The sequence below is a fragment of the Euleptes europaea genome, chromosome 20 (genome assembly GCF_029931775.1).
Source record: "Euleptes europaea isolate rEulEur1 chromosome 20, rEulEur1.hap1, whole genome shotgun sequence".
NCBI classification, from domain to species: domain Eukaryota; kingdom Metazoa; phylum Chordata; class Lepidosauria; order Squamata; family Sphaerodactylidae; genus Euleptes; species Euleptes europaea.
The window spans coordinates 14,087,287-14,104,281 of record NC_079331.1 but is presented as its reverse complement, the minus strand read 5'-3'; the positions used below and the strand labels follow the sequence as shown (position 1 = coordinate 14,104,281).

At 47.4% G+C, this 16,995-nt stretch overlaps 1 protein-coding gene across 1 annotated transcript in view; it reads right to left on the bottom strand.

Moving 5' to 3' along the window:
* The window catches only part of ASB7 (ankyrin repeat and SOCS box containing 7), a 38,549-nt gene extending 24,995 nt beyond the window's left edge, over window positions 1-13,554 (bottom strand). The window contains exons 1-3 of the mRNA XM_056866118.1: window positions 13,479-13,554; window positions 7,301-7,423; window positions 1,721-1,816 (exon numbers count right to left, since the gene is read on the bottom strand). The gene's annotated coding sequence lies outside the window, so the exon portion shown is untranslated. The remainder of the gene's footprint in view (window positions 1-1,720; window positions 1,817-7,300; window positions 7,424-13,478) is intronic.
* Window positions 13,555-16,995: the final 3,441 nt, after the last annotated feature.

Sequence of the window (16,995 nt, the reverse complement as noted above, 5' to 3'; positions counted from 1 at the left end):
GACTTGATGGGCCTTGGTCTGATCCAGCAGGGATTTTCTTATGCTCTTATGTTCTAAGGCTTTAAGAGGGGAATTGACATGTTCATGGAGGAGAGGGTTATCCATGGCTACTAGTCAAAATGAATACTAGTCATGATGTATACCTATTCTCTCTAGTATCACAGGAGCATGCCAATTATCTTAAGTGCTGCGGAACACAGGCAAGATAATGCTGCTGCCGTTGTCTTGTTTGTGGGCTTCCTAGAGGCACCTGGTTAGCCACTGTGTGAACAGACTGCTGGACTTGATGGGCCTTGGTCTGATCCAGCAGGGCCTTTCTTATGTTCCCCCAACAACCGCACTTAACATGACATGAGTAACATTTGGTTCAACTGAGATCACTGCTGACAGAGCGACCTTGCACCTGCCGTTCTCTTCCATTCTGGATAAGTCTGTGGTGCCGCAGACGAAGCGGCACCTAGGCCATTACTGTGCCGAAGTCTTGAGTACAATTCAAACAACCAGCTCTGGTTTTTCGTTTGTATTATAACACCTGAAGAGAATTTCAGTGCCTAGTTTTCATGCTGAAACTAGAATAAAATGCGCCACCTTTTGAGAGACGCCATTCAAGGCAGGCAGGATACCAAGGATGTTTCTTAAAGCAGGAGTTTGTATGGAGATGAAGGGGGAGGAAATGTTCAGTAGTAACAATTCAAATATTGGGGGGGGGGGAAAGCAAGCAGGATTATCCCACTTCTGAATTCTTGGGTGCTAAAGTATTTTTTAATGCCACGTACTTGCAGACAAGAGAGAATCGCTGGAACCACAATTCAGAGGTCTACACTGCAAGTGAGGATGTACCAGCTGCTTTTCTCCCGTTGACTTGTGAATTTATGTAAAGAAGGGGGGCAGGAAATGGTTCCTTCCTTACATTTCAGCCAAAGAAGAACAGAAACTCACAGTCTGCAAAGTGCAACGCTGTTTTCAAAAAATGCAGGCTTCAGAAACGTTTACAAATACAAACTTAAAAACAAACAAACACCACCAACATTAAAATGGCTTAGAAGCTCTAAACTCTGCTTGGAAGATCATCTTTGAAGCAGTGATACATGCGGTGGGGCAGCAATTATTGGTGGAATTCTGTACTGTTGGCATTTAATGCTCAAAATTGTATTCAGTCTCTTATAGACGTCGATTTTGAGTACAGATGACTAGAAAGTTCTTATTTGTCATGCAAATGAAGGAAAATATGGAGAGAAAATGCTAATATCTCAAGATATATGATGCATGCTGGAAAACCATTTCCCTTCTTTGGAGGGAGGACTGGTGGAGCCTGGTTGTTCTGCAAAGCTTCCACTATAACACCTGCAAATAACCTGTTCCCCTAGATCAGGGCCCCTCAACCTTTCTGAGCCTGTGGGCACATTTGGAATTCTGACATGGCATGGTGGGGGCAGCCACAAAATGGCTGCCACAAAATGGCAGTTATAGGAGGCGGAGCCAGCCACAAAATTATTGGCCACCGCTTAACTTCAGTAACACAGTGTAGATCCTTGCATACGCACAGCCAATCTAATATCCAGTAGCCATACGCACAGCCAATCTAATACCCAGTAGCCAATCAGAAGCCCTGCTGGGCAAAAGCCCGACCTGGCCCAACCCACTTCCTAAAAACACTCTGCCCTAGAAATGATAGACTAAATCAGTCTTTGAGAGAGAGAAAGACAGAGACAGACATTACCTTATAGGTAGAGGTTACTTTTTGTAATGTACATGTCCCATCTTCATTACACATAACGTTGTGTGCAAGTGTTATGCATCAAGAAAACCGCATCTCCTGAAAATGAATAACACAGTGTGGTTAGATCGAAGCAGGCAAAGCTTAGCAGGCAAATGATTGTTCCATCTCACACACTCAATGATTCCAAATACTGTAATACCAGGGTGCCCCAAAAGGGGACAGAACCACAGGAAAGAATTGTTACAAAATGCTCACTGTGGGTACTTGACTGTAAATGAAGATGGAGAGACAGCAAAAAAGCAAAGGAACACACACAGTTCTGCATCTTTCCCCACCAATATGCACAGATGTATAAATATTAAAGCCCAAAGGTACCGTCTCTAGACTCAAACCACAGAACGGTTATTTGGGAAGGAAGCTATTCCTTTCCTGTTTCACCTTTGCAATTAATCTAAAAATGTTTTAACAGAGATGATTAGCCAGTGGGAAAGTCACCGCTGGGATTAAAATAGAAGGCTCCCACATCCAGGTGGCCTTAGTTACAGGTTCAGAAACTAACTTCCCTTTATCATGATTATGAGCTGATATCCTAGGAGACCTACAACGTCGGGAGCTGCCGCTAAGTGCTCATAAGAACATAAAAAAGGCCCTGCTGGATCAGACCAAGGCCCATCTAGTCCAGCAGTCTGTTCACACCATGGCCAACCAGGTGCCTCTAGGAAGCCCACAAACAAGACGACTGCAGCAGCATCATCCTGCCTGTGTTCCACAGCACCTAATATAATAGGCATGCTCCTCTGATACTAGAGAGAATAGGTATGCAGCATGACTAGTATCCATTTTAACTAATAGCCATGAATACCCCTTTCCTCCATGAATATGTCCTCTCCCCTCTTAAAGCCTTCCAAGTTGGCAGCTCAGGAGCACGGCTTCTTCTCGCGGCTTTTATTATTAGTGTTTCCCTTTCAAGTGTGTCTTAAGGTTCACATGCCTTCCATGACACTTGTAAGGAGCTAATCGACCAACAGCAGTGAGTTTTAACAGAACTTCAACATAGCCTTTCCACTCCTCTGCACGTGCATTACTTGGCATTTCTAGTCTTTTTTTTCCCCCTCAGGCAGAAACAAGGCTTTCTTTCCTTTTGTGTACCCTAGCAGAGGCGGCGTTTAATTAAAACAGTGAATGGTCATTGTTTTCAGACCTCATTTTTTTTTATCATTACAAAATCAGACAGAACACCCTTAAGCTTCCGCGCTATGTTGAGCACGTGGGACGAGGTGGGGGGAATCCTCCTCCACCCTGTATTTTCTCTTTATTCATTTTACAAAATGAATATCCCTTTATGCCACTGGTTCCCAACCAGGGGTCTGTGGACCACCAGGGGTCCGCGAGAACTAAACCAGGGGTCCGCGAACAAAGTTATAAACTAAACTTACAGTTGCAAGGTTCTGGAAACATAAATTCAGCAGGTGTGGGAAACATTTTTATGTTTGAAGACAAACTGTGTGCCTTTATTTGCAAACTTCAATTATGGGTAGGCGAAAACAATTATTCTGCGTTTGTGACATTAAAAGCACTGGTCGATGATAGTAAAGATGACATGATCACCGTGAACATACAAGACAACATCAGAAGTCATCTGCAAATGCTGGTCGATGAATTCCACCCGGAATATAACCAGACAGAATCAAAAGATACCCAAAAGCTGATTCGCAATTCTTTTGGTATTTCTGTTGAAGAGGTTGAAGAAATCCAGGAAGAGCTCATTGAATTCCAAAATGATAGGCACTGTAAGGATGCGTTTGAATCAGTTTCTCTTGAAGAGTTCTGGTGTAAAAAAGCAAATTCATATCCTACAGTTCGGGGATTCGCCTTGCGATATCTTATGCACTTCTCCACAATTTATTTATGCGAACAAGGGTTTTCTGCTTTGCTTATAATTAAGAACAAGACCAGAAATCGATTGGAAGCAAGTGATGATATTCGTGTAGCTCTGAGCAACAGTATTAGCCCCAGAACTGCCCAGCTTGTAAAAAGGATGCAAGCTCAAAAATCACATTGATTTACAATTAAAAGTTCTCTATTATAAAAAATATATTCAAATATTATTCTAAGTTTAATGTTTAACTAACAGTTATGATTAAAGTTTATTTTCAAATTCTCGGAATTTTTATTTTGAACCTTGGGGACCCTGCACCGAACAAAAATGTCCTAGTGGTCCCTGGTCAAAAAAAGGTTGGGAACCACTGCTTTATGCCCTTACAAGGGCCGCCAAGGTGGCTACCAATTTAAAACATATGTGATAAAATATTTCAGCGGGTTGAGAAAAAATATCAGTGGGTTGAAATTAAATCAAGAGTTTCCATCTAGACATTAGGAAGAACTTTCTAACAGTCAGAGCGGTTCCTCAGTGGAACAGGCTTCCTTGGGAGATGGTGAGCTCTCCTTCCCTGGAGGTCTTTAAGCAGAGGTTAGATGGTCATCTGTCAGCAATGCTGATTCTGTGACCTTGGGCAGATGTTGAGAGGAAGGGCATCTTGGCCATCTTCTGGGCATGGAGGAAGGGGTCACTGGGGGTGTTGGGGGGGAAGTAGTTGTGAATTTCCTGCATTGTGTAGGTGGTTGGACTAGATGACCCTGGTGGTCCCTGCCAACTATATGATTATTATAAGCCCATTAAAATAACCTCCCCTCTCAAACATATCTCATTAAAACAATTTTTAAACAAGTTAAAAAACAGAGTTAAAATACATATAAAACAGTTAAAATATGTACAAAACATAAAACGTTGGTTAGGGAGGAGGGATCACTGAGGGAATGCCAAACAAAACAAACAAGTCTTCACCCACTGGTGGATGACGTCAACAGAAGAGGACAGACAAATCTCCCTCCTGAGAGAGTTTCAGAGCAATAAATAAATGCAGTTAGGATGGCACTTTGAAAACCCAGGGTGTCTTCACAGATCCTGATCAGAACCACAGGTTGAAATTAAATCAAGTTTCCGTCCAGACATTAGGAAGAATTTTCTAACAGAGCGGTTCCTCAGTGGAACAGGCTTCCTCGGGAGGTGGTAAGCGCTCCTTCCCTGGAGGTTTTTAAGAAGAGGCTAGATGGCCATCTGTCAGCAATGCTGATTCTATGACCTTAAGCAGATGATGAGAGGGAAGGCATTTTGGCCATCTTCTGGGCATGGAGTAGGGGTCACTGGTGGGCTGGGACGGGGGGAGGTAGTTGTGTATTTCCTGCATAGTGCAGGGGGTTGGACTAGAGGACACTGGTGGTCCCTTCCAACTCTATGATGCTATGAGAACACCTCAAGACTTGACTTATCAATGCCACATTACTGCATCCTCCATTCTAGACAAATGAAAACTCAGGGTGCCTTTGTGGATACTGAGAACACCTCAAGACTTGCCATATCAATGCCATATTACTGCATCCCCCATTCTAGACAAATGACATTTTTCACAGGCAGTTTCCTTCAGACTCTTCCCTAGCAATTTCAGCTAAAGGCAGGATAAGGAAATGAAAATTACTGTGCTCGCCGTTGCTATGCACTATTGAACAGCACTTACGCGGTTAGGTTCCGCCCAAGTGGCTGCATTTCACAGCCGAACAAATGATCGTGGTCAGCGTGGGATGTGGGTCTCAGAAACAGGCACCCCGCCCCACTGCCATTTTATGATCGGCTGTCCTGCGCAGGTCACTGTGCCTCAACTTGCCAACTGTAAAATGGAAATAAATGCTTCTCTTCAGCAGGATACTGAGAAGCTGAATGTTAAGGCTGGAACAGCAGCTGAGACACTTATTCCAGGTTTTGTTAATCCAGCAGATGATTATGCACGAGATTTAGGCATCCTGAAAATTAACTGCAGCCTAGGAAGACTTCTGCTCCACTCTTGAAACTTGGGGAAATCTAGGAAAAGCCCTGCAAAACGAAAACAAGCCCTCTGATATTCACAAATGGACCCTTTTGCTTGTGACCATACAAACCAATTTAGGACCTAAGTTGGTCTTAAGTCTATAAAAGACCATTTGCATATACTAGCTTCCTTGGTGGTCCTATGAGGGCAGCAAATTGGGGTAAAAAACTTGTTAATAAATCAATAAGTAGTCTCAAAGTTTGATCGTAAAACTGCTATTTGAACAAGTGCAAACCCCCCCTCCCCCCAAGATTCTAAACAGTTCAAAACAGCTTTTTGGCACAAACACAGGAAGCATCTGAATATACTCAAATGTATGGCTAAATGCAAAAATATTGAATTAAAAAATTAAACACAAGACGTAACAATCCACCCTTTTTTGTTGTTGTTAGTAACGTATTTTCAAATTCCTGCAGTACCAAAGAGCTCCTTTAAACCCCGCTGAGCCTCAATGAACAAAAACAATATTTGACTCTTTGGCTACAATGGCATCAACACAGACCAATGCACATCCAAGAGGCCTATGACTGTAAGAAAATAGTAATCATGGGGAATAATTAATTTTCATGGACCTGAATAACGAGCATACAGAAAATGATGCCCAAGGGTGGGGGGAAATCCAGATCCAGCTTGAAGCTGATCTATTGTAACGAGTTTGCTTGGTCTTGGCTGCCTGGCATTCTTTTTCTTATTTTGAAACCTAAGTCACTGTGGTATTTCTAGAGATCTACAAGCCTCTGTACCCCGAGCTCTTCTCCGATTGAAGCTTGGAAAAAAAATCAAATTATATGAAGGTAAGTTATCAAATATATCATATTATTCAACAGCATTCCAGGTGCTCTGAACTCTCTCAAGTAGCTACCATCACACATTAGAGAGTCCCTCTGGCTAGAAAGCAAATGTGGAATACATATAAAAGCCAGTCCCCTTTCCATTGCCTCAATCCTCCTCCACTTCTTCCTGAGCCTACTTAGAAACAAGTCCATTGTGTTCAATGATGCTTTCTCTCACATAAATCTCCCTCATGTAGCTAGTTGCCCTCATAGATCAGAAAATCCTCTAGCAAAGCAAAAATGTCTTACAAGATGAAAAACAAGCCATGATCACACAGATGCAAATAACAAAGAGAAAAATATTTTTTTTAAAAAGCTGACTGCTTGAAATTTGCCAGTAGATTAGCTTTGGGGTAAATGAAGCTCTCTGTGTAAAATGACTGAGGATAATGTGTACAGCAGAACTTGATTTTAAGATACAAAGTAGTAAATCTGGGTAGCATCTCCAGTTAGCTGTAGGAAGTTTATTACATGCACAAAGGATGTGCAAGACAGAGAATCCAACACAAGGTTGCAGTTCTACGCCCAGTACACCCAGAAATTAAACCAAAGATCCACTGATTTACATGAGATTTAAAGCAATCTGCACAAGATATGGTTCAAGAATTACCCTTACTGAACAGAACCATTTCACAAGTAATTTAGGACAGATAATCAAAAAAGGTCCAGCTGCATATTCTCGGACAACCTGACAACATGCAGAAAGGAAACACCTGGTGGCATAAGCTACACGATGCTTCAGTCAGCAGCAGTAAACTCCAAAATCTGGCTAACGAAAACTCACAAACTAGTGAGAGCGTAGAATGAGGACTACAGATTGTCACCTGTCCACAGAATTCTGTTACATCTTTGCCTCTTAAGTGTTGTTTCAGGTTCTGAATATCCAGGTTTCCTCCGAAGCAGCATGAGCCTGGCACGATGAGGAGAAGGAACCAGGTTTGTAATCACTGCAACAACAACAACAAAAAATGAATAGGGGAATTAAGTATGGCTAATCTGAAATGCCGTGATTAAGTAGCATTAGGTCTGGTAGGGCTCAAAAGGGAAAACAGCCATGGTTCTCAGCTTTTTGGACTTAGGACTCAACTGCAAACTTAACACCCTACTGCTACCTACAATTCTGCTGCAAGGAAAAATACACACAACTGGACCAAGAAACTGTGCTCAGCATAGAATATAAGAAAGTGGTTCTTTGTTCTGAAATGTCTGGGAAATGGAAGGACCAAATCTGGAGAATGCTAATCTGGAGAACCAGGTTGGTTTCCCCACTCCTACACATGAAGCCTGCTGGGTGACCTTGGCCTAGTCACAGTTGTCTCTAAACTCTCAGCCCACCTACCTTACAAGGTGCCTGTTGTGGGGGGGAGGAAGGCCTTTGAGACTCCTCAAAGGTACAGAAAATCGGGGTTAAAATCGGCCCTTCTTCTTCATACTATTCAGCTAAGACCTCCCTTGCAAGCCCTGCTCCCTGTGCTGTCTTCAGAGGTGCGGCAGGTGACAACCAGATGCGGCACTTTTCCAGCAGTGGTACCTTGCCTGTGGAATACTCTTTCCCTTAAGGCCCACCTGGCCCCAGCCCTGCTCTCTTTTATAGGCTAGACCCAAACGTTTCTTTTTGCCCAGGGTTTTCATTAAGGGCCTAATCTTTCAACATCATTTTTATAGCCTGCTTCCAGTTGGAACTCTTTCACGAGACTCCTTTTAAGCTGCTTAGCATTTTGTGTTGCTTGTATGCTAGGAAAAGCTGAAGGCAGTAGGAAAAGAAGAAGAGTTGATTTTTATATGCCGACTTTCTCTACCACTTAAGGGAGACTCAAACCGGCTTATAATCACTTTCCCTTCTCCTCCCCACAACAGACACCCTGTGAGATAGGTGGGGCTGAGTGTGACTAGCCCAAGGTCACCCAGTTGGCTTCAAGTGTAGGAGTGGGGAAACAAATCCAGTTCACCAGATTAGCCTCCGCCGCTCATGTGGAGGAGTGGGGAATAAGAACATAAGAAAGGCCCTGCTGGATCAGACCAAGGCCCATCAAGTCCAGGAGTCTGTTCACACAGTGGCCAACCAGGTGCCTCTAGGAAGCCACTAACAAGACGAGTGCAGCAGCACCATCCTGCCTGTGTTCCACTGCACCCAAAATAATAGGCATGCTCCTCTGATACTAGAGAGAATAGGTATGCAGCATGACTAATATCCATTCTAACAGCCATCTAACAGAATCAAACCCAGTTCTCCAGATCAGAGACCACTGCTCCAAACCACCGCTCTTAACCGCCACACCACGCTGGCTCCCAACATGACATGGATTGAGTCAATCAAGGAAGCCACAGTATTGTTTGCAAGACCATAGCAAGGCTGTCCACGGTAGGATGTTCTGGGGGTCATTAATTCAAGTGGGGATAAAAAGTGCCGTCAAGTCGCAACCGACTTATGGCGTCCCTGTAGAGTTTTCAAGGCAAGAGACGCTCAGAGGTGGTTTGCCATTGCGTGCCTCTGTAGTAACCCTGGACTTCCCTGGCGGCCTCCCATCCAAGTACTAACCAGGGCTGACCCTGCTTAGCTTCCGAGATCTGCCAAGATTGGGCTAGACTTGGCCATGCAGGTCAGGGCCATTCACTTATAACGGTCTCCTCAAGTCAGAAGCAACTCGACAGTGCACACACAAACCTCAAGATCCTATTGGTTCCTGAAACTGTGTCTTGCCTTCAGGTATCCTTTGGCCGGCCACCCCCTTCTTGAAAATAGCTACTTCTTGTTACGTTATTGACGTTAACAGTTAAGTGATAATGCTCACCCAATATAACACTTTTACCTATCCTTCCCTCCAGAAACTCATTTAAAGGGACGGAGCTCAATCTTCTTCTGACCAGTATCTTCAATTCAGACCTAGCTTCCCCCCTTCTTGGTTGGCTTCCCTTCTCCCACCCCTAAATTCAGATGTCAAACTCCTCAAGGCTCTTTCTCCGGATCCTTCATAAACTTCTATGCAATTGCATGCCAAATATGTAAGGAATACATACTATACAAAATTCTATAGGAGGTTACTGCATATCCCCCTAGAAGGCTTTCAAGAACTTTGGTGGGGAAGGAGCTCAATCGTATGGTAGAAATACTAGGAGGCAGAGGGTTGGGTCCTGCACAAAATTTCTCTTTGTGCCACAGCTCTCTTCCACAAGCAGAAAGGCAAAGGCCACAGTAGCCACTCTCAGGGTCAAGGCCCAGTGTGAGCCGAACGGCAGCAAGTTCGCTTACATTTCCACTCGTGCATTGCCACATCCGAGTCAGAATCCGAAGCATCATTTGAGATACTTTACAGGTGATAAGGACACACGTGCACAGTCCAAGGAGTGGAAAAGGAAGCAACTGAAGAAACAGCTCAGTCATTACATCTGCTGCTAAAATTTATGGAATTAAAAAAAAACTGATTGGGAGAGAGGGCGTGGGATGTAACGTATGCCAACATGGAGACTATGATGATAAGGACAAGAGGAAAAGGGAAAACAAGGCGGAAGGAGTCTCACAAAAGCTCAGAAATTCAACTATGCAGCACAGACTAAAGATGGGGAAGGAGAACAGTCACTCAAGAGGCTGGAGGAGAAAAAAATAGAGTACAGAAGGGGAGAGAGAAATATCAGATCTGGACAAGAGCTTCTTTTACAGCACAGCAAAGACTGAGGAGGTGGGAGGAACTCAGTGCACAGCATGTAGTAGGACGTGGGTGTCCTTTCATTGTCCTCAGGAGAACGTGAGAAAATGGATCAGGAAGGCCCAGCCTCTCACGGAAAAAGAAGAAGAGTTGGTTTTTATATGCCGACTTTCTCTACCACTTAAGGGAGACTCAAACCAGTTTACAATCTCCTTCCCTTCCCCTCCCCACAACAGACACCCTGTGAGGGAGGTGGGGCTGAGAGTGTGTGACTAGCCCAAGGTCACCCAGCTGGCTTCATGCAGAGGAGTGGGGAAGCCAACCTGGCTCACCAGATTAGCGTCCGCTGCTCATGTGGAGTCGCGGGGAATCAAACCCAGTTCTCCAGATTAGAGTCCACTGCTCCAAACCACCTACCACTACACCATGCTGGCTCTCCAAGCTGGTTTTTAAACCCTGCTTTTTTCTACCTTGAAGGGGTTCCAGTGTGGCTTACAATCACCTTCCCTTCCTCTCCCCACAACAGACAACTTGTGAGGTAGATGGGGCTGAGAGAGTTTGGAGGGAACTGTGACGGGCCCAAGGTCACCCAGGAGCTTCATGTGGAGGAGGAGCAGGCAATCAAACCCAGTTCTCCAGATTAGTGTCCACCGCTCTTAACCACTACACCAGACTGGTGGAGAGTTGACAGCAGGATGGCAGAGTCGGGACCACTCATTCTAAAGCGCAGAATTGGAAAGGGAGGATGGGAACATCCTCATGCACCCCTCACTCCTTTTCAACTAGAGTCATCAAACATTGGACCGCATTTTCCCCCCTTTGCTGGTTAGCATCCCTATCTTGATGACAGAAACAAAATAAAGGCCGATGGAGTGGAATCTTCCTCTATTTTGAAAATAGTTTTTCTTCTCTACCCACTCCTTTCAAAGAGAGTTTTGTGACAAGAAGGAATCAATGTAGGGGACCGTTCACCTCCTTCCCACAACCTCTTCTCAAACACCCCAATTTTTTCAGGCCGACCAGCGGGCTGACATGGTTAGGAGCAGTGGACTCTGATCTGCCCCACATCCACACTCAAGGAGATTGAAGAATGGCTAAATAGCACCCTGTTCACACCATTACCCACCCTCATTAAAGTCTATCGTGTCTTCCAAAATGAGTCAACTTCACCCCCCTTTCCATCTTCCACCTCAAGTTCTACCCCATCCACTTCCTCCACTCTCCTAAAGTGAGTCATGCCCACACACCCTCTCCCAGCCTGAGTGCTACAAAGAAGTGGACTCACTTTGCACCTTTAAAAGACTAACAATTTTTTATTCTCACAAAAGGTTTGATGAACTGATGATGAATTAGTGGACTCTTAAGTCCTCCAGCTTACGCTGGTATAAATGTTTGTTAGTCTTTAAAATGCCACAAGACTCCCATTTTTGTTGTTGCAGCGCTGGCTCAAATCTGCAAAACCTTATGCCAAAATAAAAACATGTTAGTCATTAAGGTGCCACAAGTATTTTCCCTACAGACTTATCACTAATCTCTCTGCCCCCCCTACACACAACTGTCTTTTTTTCTGCAGTAGTCTTCTTTGGTTCTTCTGGTTGTCACAACTGTGTGCTGTCATGTCACATCCAACTGGTGGCAATCCCAGGATCATGGGGTTTTCAAGGCAAGAGATGAGTAGAGGCGGTTTTGCCATTATCTCCCTGGACAATGCAACCCTGGACTTCCTTGGGGTGTCCCAAGTACTAACCAGGGTTGACCCTGCTTAGCTTCCAAGTTGTCAGAGCGCCTGGAAAATGGATCAGCCTGGTATCCAGATTAAAATATTAGAAAACATCCCAAAAAATCCCAGAGGAAGGAATCTGTTGCAGTAAAAGACAGCAGGCAATGGACCAACTGAAAGAAGCTTTCATCCGATGAGGATTCCTGAAAGCAGCTGCCATAATGATGACACCATGCAACACAGCTTAGTAGGAAGCAAGCAGCTCTGAAAGCAGAGGAGCTTACCCCTGAGAGTAAAGAGACACTAGGAGTACAATCCTGAAGATGCCACAGAGATGGGGGGGGGGGGAGAAAATAATTATGAAAACCATGTGAAATACCTTTTACTAGTGTTTCGAGGTTGGTAAAATGAGTACCCCAAGAGCAACTCCCCCCCTGAGCAGCTGCCCCCCAGCAACTCTCCCCCCCCAGCAACTCTCCCCCCTGAACAGCTGCCCCCCAGCAACTCCCCCCCGCAGCTGCCCCCCAGCAACGCTCCCCCCTGAGCAGCTGCCCCCCAGCAATACTCCCCCATAGCAGCTGCCCCCCCAGCAACTCCCCCCCTGAGCAGCTGCCCCCCAGCAACTCTCCCCCCTGAACAGCTGCCCTCCCAGGAACTCCCCCCCCGCAGCTGCCCCCCAGCAACGCTCCCCCCTGAGCAGCTGCCCCCCAGCAATACTCCCCCATAGCAGCTGCCCCCCCGCAACGCTCCCCCCTGAGCAGCTGCCCCCCAGCAACTCTGCCCCCCGAGCAGCTGCCCCCCCAGCAACTTTCCCCCCGCAGCTGCCCCCCAGCAATACTCCCCCCCTGAGCAGCTGCCCTCCCAGGAACTCCCCCCCCCGCAGCTGCCCCCCAGCAACGCTCCCCCCTGAGCAGCTGCCCCCCAGCAACTCCCCCCCGCAGCCGCCCCCCAGCAACGCTCCCCCCTGAGCAGCTGCCCCCCAGCAACTCCCCCCCGCAGCCGCCCCCCAGCAACGCTCCCCCCTGAGCAGCTGCCCCCCCAGCAACTCTCCCCCCGCAGCTGCCCCCCAGCAATACTCCCCCCCTGAGCAGCTGCCCTCCCAGGAACTCCCCCCCCCGCAGCTGCCCCCCAGCAACGCTCCCCCCTGAGCAGCTGCCCCCCAGCAACTCCCCCCCGCAGCTGCCCCCCAGCAACGCTCCCCCCTGAGCAGCTGCCCCCCAGCAATACTCCCCCATAGCAGCTGCCCCCCCAGCAACTCCCCCCTGAGCAGCTGCCCCCCCAGCAACTCTGCCCCCCGAGCAGCTGCCCCCCCAGCAACTCTCCCCCCGCAGCTGCCCCCCAGCAACTCTCCCCCCTGAGCAGCTGCCCCCCCAGCAACTCTCCCCCCGCAGCTGCCCCCCAGCAATACTCCCCCCCTGAGCAGCTGCCCCCCAGCAATACTCCCCCCCTGAGCAGCTGCCCCCCAGCAACTCTGCCCCCCGAGCAGCTGCCCCCCCAGCAACTCTCCCCCCTGAGCAGCTGCCCCCCCAGCAATACTCCCCCCCCCGCAGCTGGCTTTCTCCCTTCTCCCCCACCCCCCCCAATCCTGCTGTTGGGGGGAGGGGGCGCCTAAGCCCCTCCTCCCCCGGCGGCCGTTACCTGTCCGTCTTTCCGCCTCTCCTCAGGGCCCGGCCCAGCCCGGCCGCCTCGCCTCAGCCGCCCCCCTCCCGCTTGACGGGGCGACGGGGGGGGAGAAGAAGGGGGAGGGAGGGAGGGAGCCGCGGGGGAAGGGAGAGACCGGAGGGGGGGGGAGACACTTTGCCCTGACTGACTGACTGGAGAGGAGCCTCCTCACTCCGGGGTCACCGGGCAGGGGCTGACCCCGGCGCTCGGCCAATCCGCGGCCGCGCTCGCCTCGGAAGCCCCCCCTCCCCCTCGCGCCGCGGCCCGCCGGCTCTCCCGATTGGACGGCGCGGCGGGGAGGGTGGGAAGGGAGGGGGCGTTCCGAAAGCTCCGCCCACCCGCCTCGCCGCTGTCTCGGCCGTCTGTGCCTCGCCCAAAGGGGCTCAGTCTCTGTGCGGAGCGGGTGCTCACTTCCGGAGGTGGAGCCGCCGCCTGGGAACGGATCCCTGGGCCGAATGGGCTGGTCGACGGATGCGCTTTATATAGGCGTGCGTGTTTCACACACGCGCACGACATAATATAGTCTGTGTCATGTTGCATATTTGTGTTTATGACACTTATAGATGCGTAGATCCAGCTCATGTTACATGTGTACTTAACAAGATCTAAATCAAGCATCGAAGTATAATTTTAATGTGTGTATGCATACATACACACACACACATATATGTACATATCGTGTACGTGTATCGTGTACATGTATATACTTAGTGTGTGTGTGTGTGTGTATATATATGTGTGTGTGTGTATATGCACGTACCCCTTGTGTGTGTGTATATATATGGTTTATGTCATTTTGGCCGGTCTTAGTATATACACACCCACCCACCCACACGTGTGTGGCATTGAGGTGTAATTTTGATGTGTGTGTGTGTGTGTATATATATGTGTGTGTATGTGTGTTTGTGTGTGTGTGTGTGTGTGTGTGTGTATATATATATATATATATATATACACATACATATATATATATATATATATATATACACACACACACACACACATACATACATATACAAACATTAAAATCACACACACACACATGTATATATTACACTTACACCGACTCTTATATGTATATATATTATGTGGATATACATACATACACACACATATATATGTGTACATATACACACACACATTAAAATCAATGCCACACATACATATAAGTATGTGTGTGTGTATATATCTGTGTGTGTATGTATACACACACATATATATTATATATACATATATATATATACATACATATACAAACACATTAAAATCACACACACACATGTATATATAATGTGTGTATATATACTTATATGCATATATATTATGTGGATATACATACACACACATATATGTGTGTGCATATATATACACACACATTAAAATCGATGCCACACATACATATAAAGTATGTGTGTGTGTGTATATATGTGTGTGTGTGTATACACACACATATATATATTGTGTGGGTGTGTATATACGTACACAAACATATGTGTTCATATACACACACATTAAAATCGATGCAATACACACATATATAAACACCACACACTCACACATGTATAGTATATGAATGTATATACAATCTGTAGTGTTATACATGTGCGTGTCATTTAAGCTTTCACCATGGAGATGTCTGAGATGAAGCGACCCCCCCCCTCTACCTCCATAGAGAGGGCGGCTTTCGATTCAGTACCGGAAGTTTAAGATAAGAGCCGCAGCGACCGTGGCCTTATCTTTATGCGCCCAGCCCTCCGCTTTCCCTGTCTCGCCGGAAGCTCGGGCTGAGCGAGCGCCGCTCTACCCAGTACCATCTCTATGGCCCACCCTGCGTCTCAGTCCGTCGGGAGGCGGGGAGCCGCCGCCTCCTTCCTCGCTGCCGTAAAGCTCGGGTGAGGACGTTGCGACAAGAGGAGGCGGGGCGAGGAGAGATGCTCTCCGCGGGGCTGCTGGGGGGGCTTCCAGGCGAGGCGGGGTCTGGTTGCCTAGCAATGCTGCTGGGAGGGGAGGGGGTTTGGGGTGATGCTTTGCAGGCTCTGGGCTGAGCGGAAATGACGTGGTAGAGTCCTGAGCTGGTAGAATAGGCTGTGCCACTGCAGGTCTCTGCAAGCAGAAAGCTAGCATGCAGGGGACAGACCCCTAAAGTCTTAGTTTAGAACTTGTAGGGTTTTTTTGTTTTGTAGGGGAGAGTTTTCTGAAATGCACGTACCCGTTATGTGTAGTCTGAAGCGGGATGGTCTTGCTCTGGATTCTGTGACCTTATTCTATTATTCAGTATGGTGTAGTGGTCAGGAGCAAGGGACTCTGATCTGGAGAGCCGGGTTCGATTCCCCACCCCTCCACGTGAGCGGCGGACCCTCATCTGGTGAACCGGGCTGGTTTCCCCACTCCGACACATGAAGCCAGCCGGGGGACCTTGGGCTAGTCGCAGTTCTCTCCAAACTCTCTCGGCCCCACCTACCTCGCAAAGGGTCTGTTGTGTGGAAAGGAAGGCAGTTGTAAGCAGGCATGAGACTCCTTAAGCGGTAGAGAAAGTCGGCATATAAAAACCAACTTTTCCTCTTCTTCAGTCCAGAAGAGGGAAATCTAAGGAGATGGGGGGAAAGAGAACGGTATGTGTAAGCAGTTGCTACATGGGGTGATAGATTTTAGCAGGGAGGGGAGTATGTGGGAGAGGAGGCAGGCACAAAGCCTTACATTAATATTGATCTGTTGCAATTATTTAGCACTTTAGAGTGTTCGGCCTTAAAAGCAAGCATGTGAGTGTTAAGTGCTGTCAAATCGCTTCCGGCTTATGGCAACCCTATATATTAATGATCTCCAGAATGTCTTATTATTAACAGCCTTGCAAATTGAGGGCCTTTATTGAGTGGACCCATCTCCTGCTGGGTCTTCCTCTTTCCCTGCTGCCTTCAACTTTTCCTAACCATAGAATCATAGTGTTGGAAGGGTCCATAGAGGCCATCTAGTCCAACCCCCTGCTCAATGCAGGATCAGCCTAGAGCAGGGGTGTTGAACTCAATTGTTAACAGGGGCCAGATATGACATAAATGTCCCTTGGTTGGGCTGGGCCATGCCTCGCCAGCCCAGATCGGGACTTGGGGCGTGGCTGCCTCAGCTGGCTCTCGGGCCGGATAAGAGCTCTCAAGGGGCCGGATCTGGCCCTCGGGCCTTATGTTTGATACCCCTGGCCTAGAGCATCCCTGACAAGTGCTTGTCCGGACCAGTAACAACTCTTACTGTAAATTTCCGCCCCCTAATATCCAGCCAGTACCTTTCCGCTCACAATTTAAACCCATGATTGCGAGTCCTATCCTCTGCTGCCAAGAGGAGCAGCTCCCTGCCCTCCATGATTGTCTTTTCCAGCGACTCTTGACTTCTCATAATGGGACCAAAGTACGATAGCCTCGGCTGTGTCATTTTAGCTTCTAGGGTGAGTTCAGGCTTGATTGGATCTATAAAGGTAAAGGTCCCCTGCGCAAGCACCGGGTCA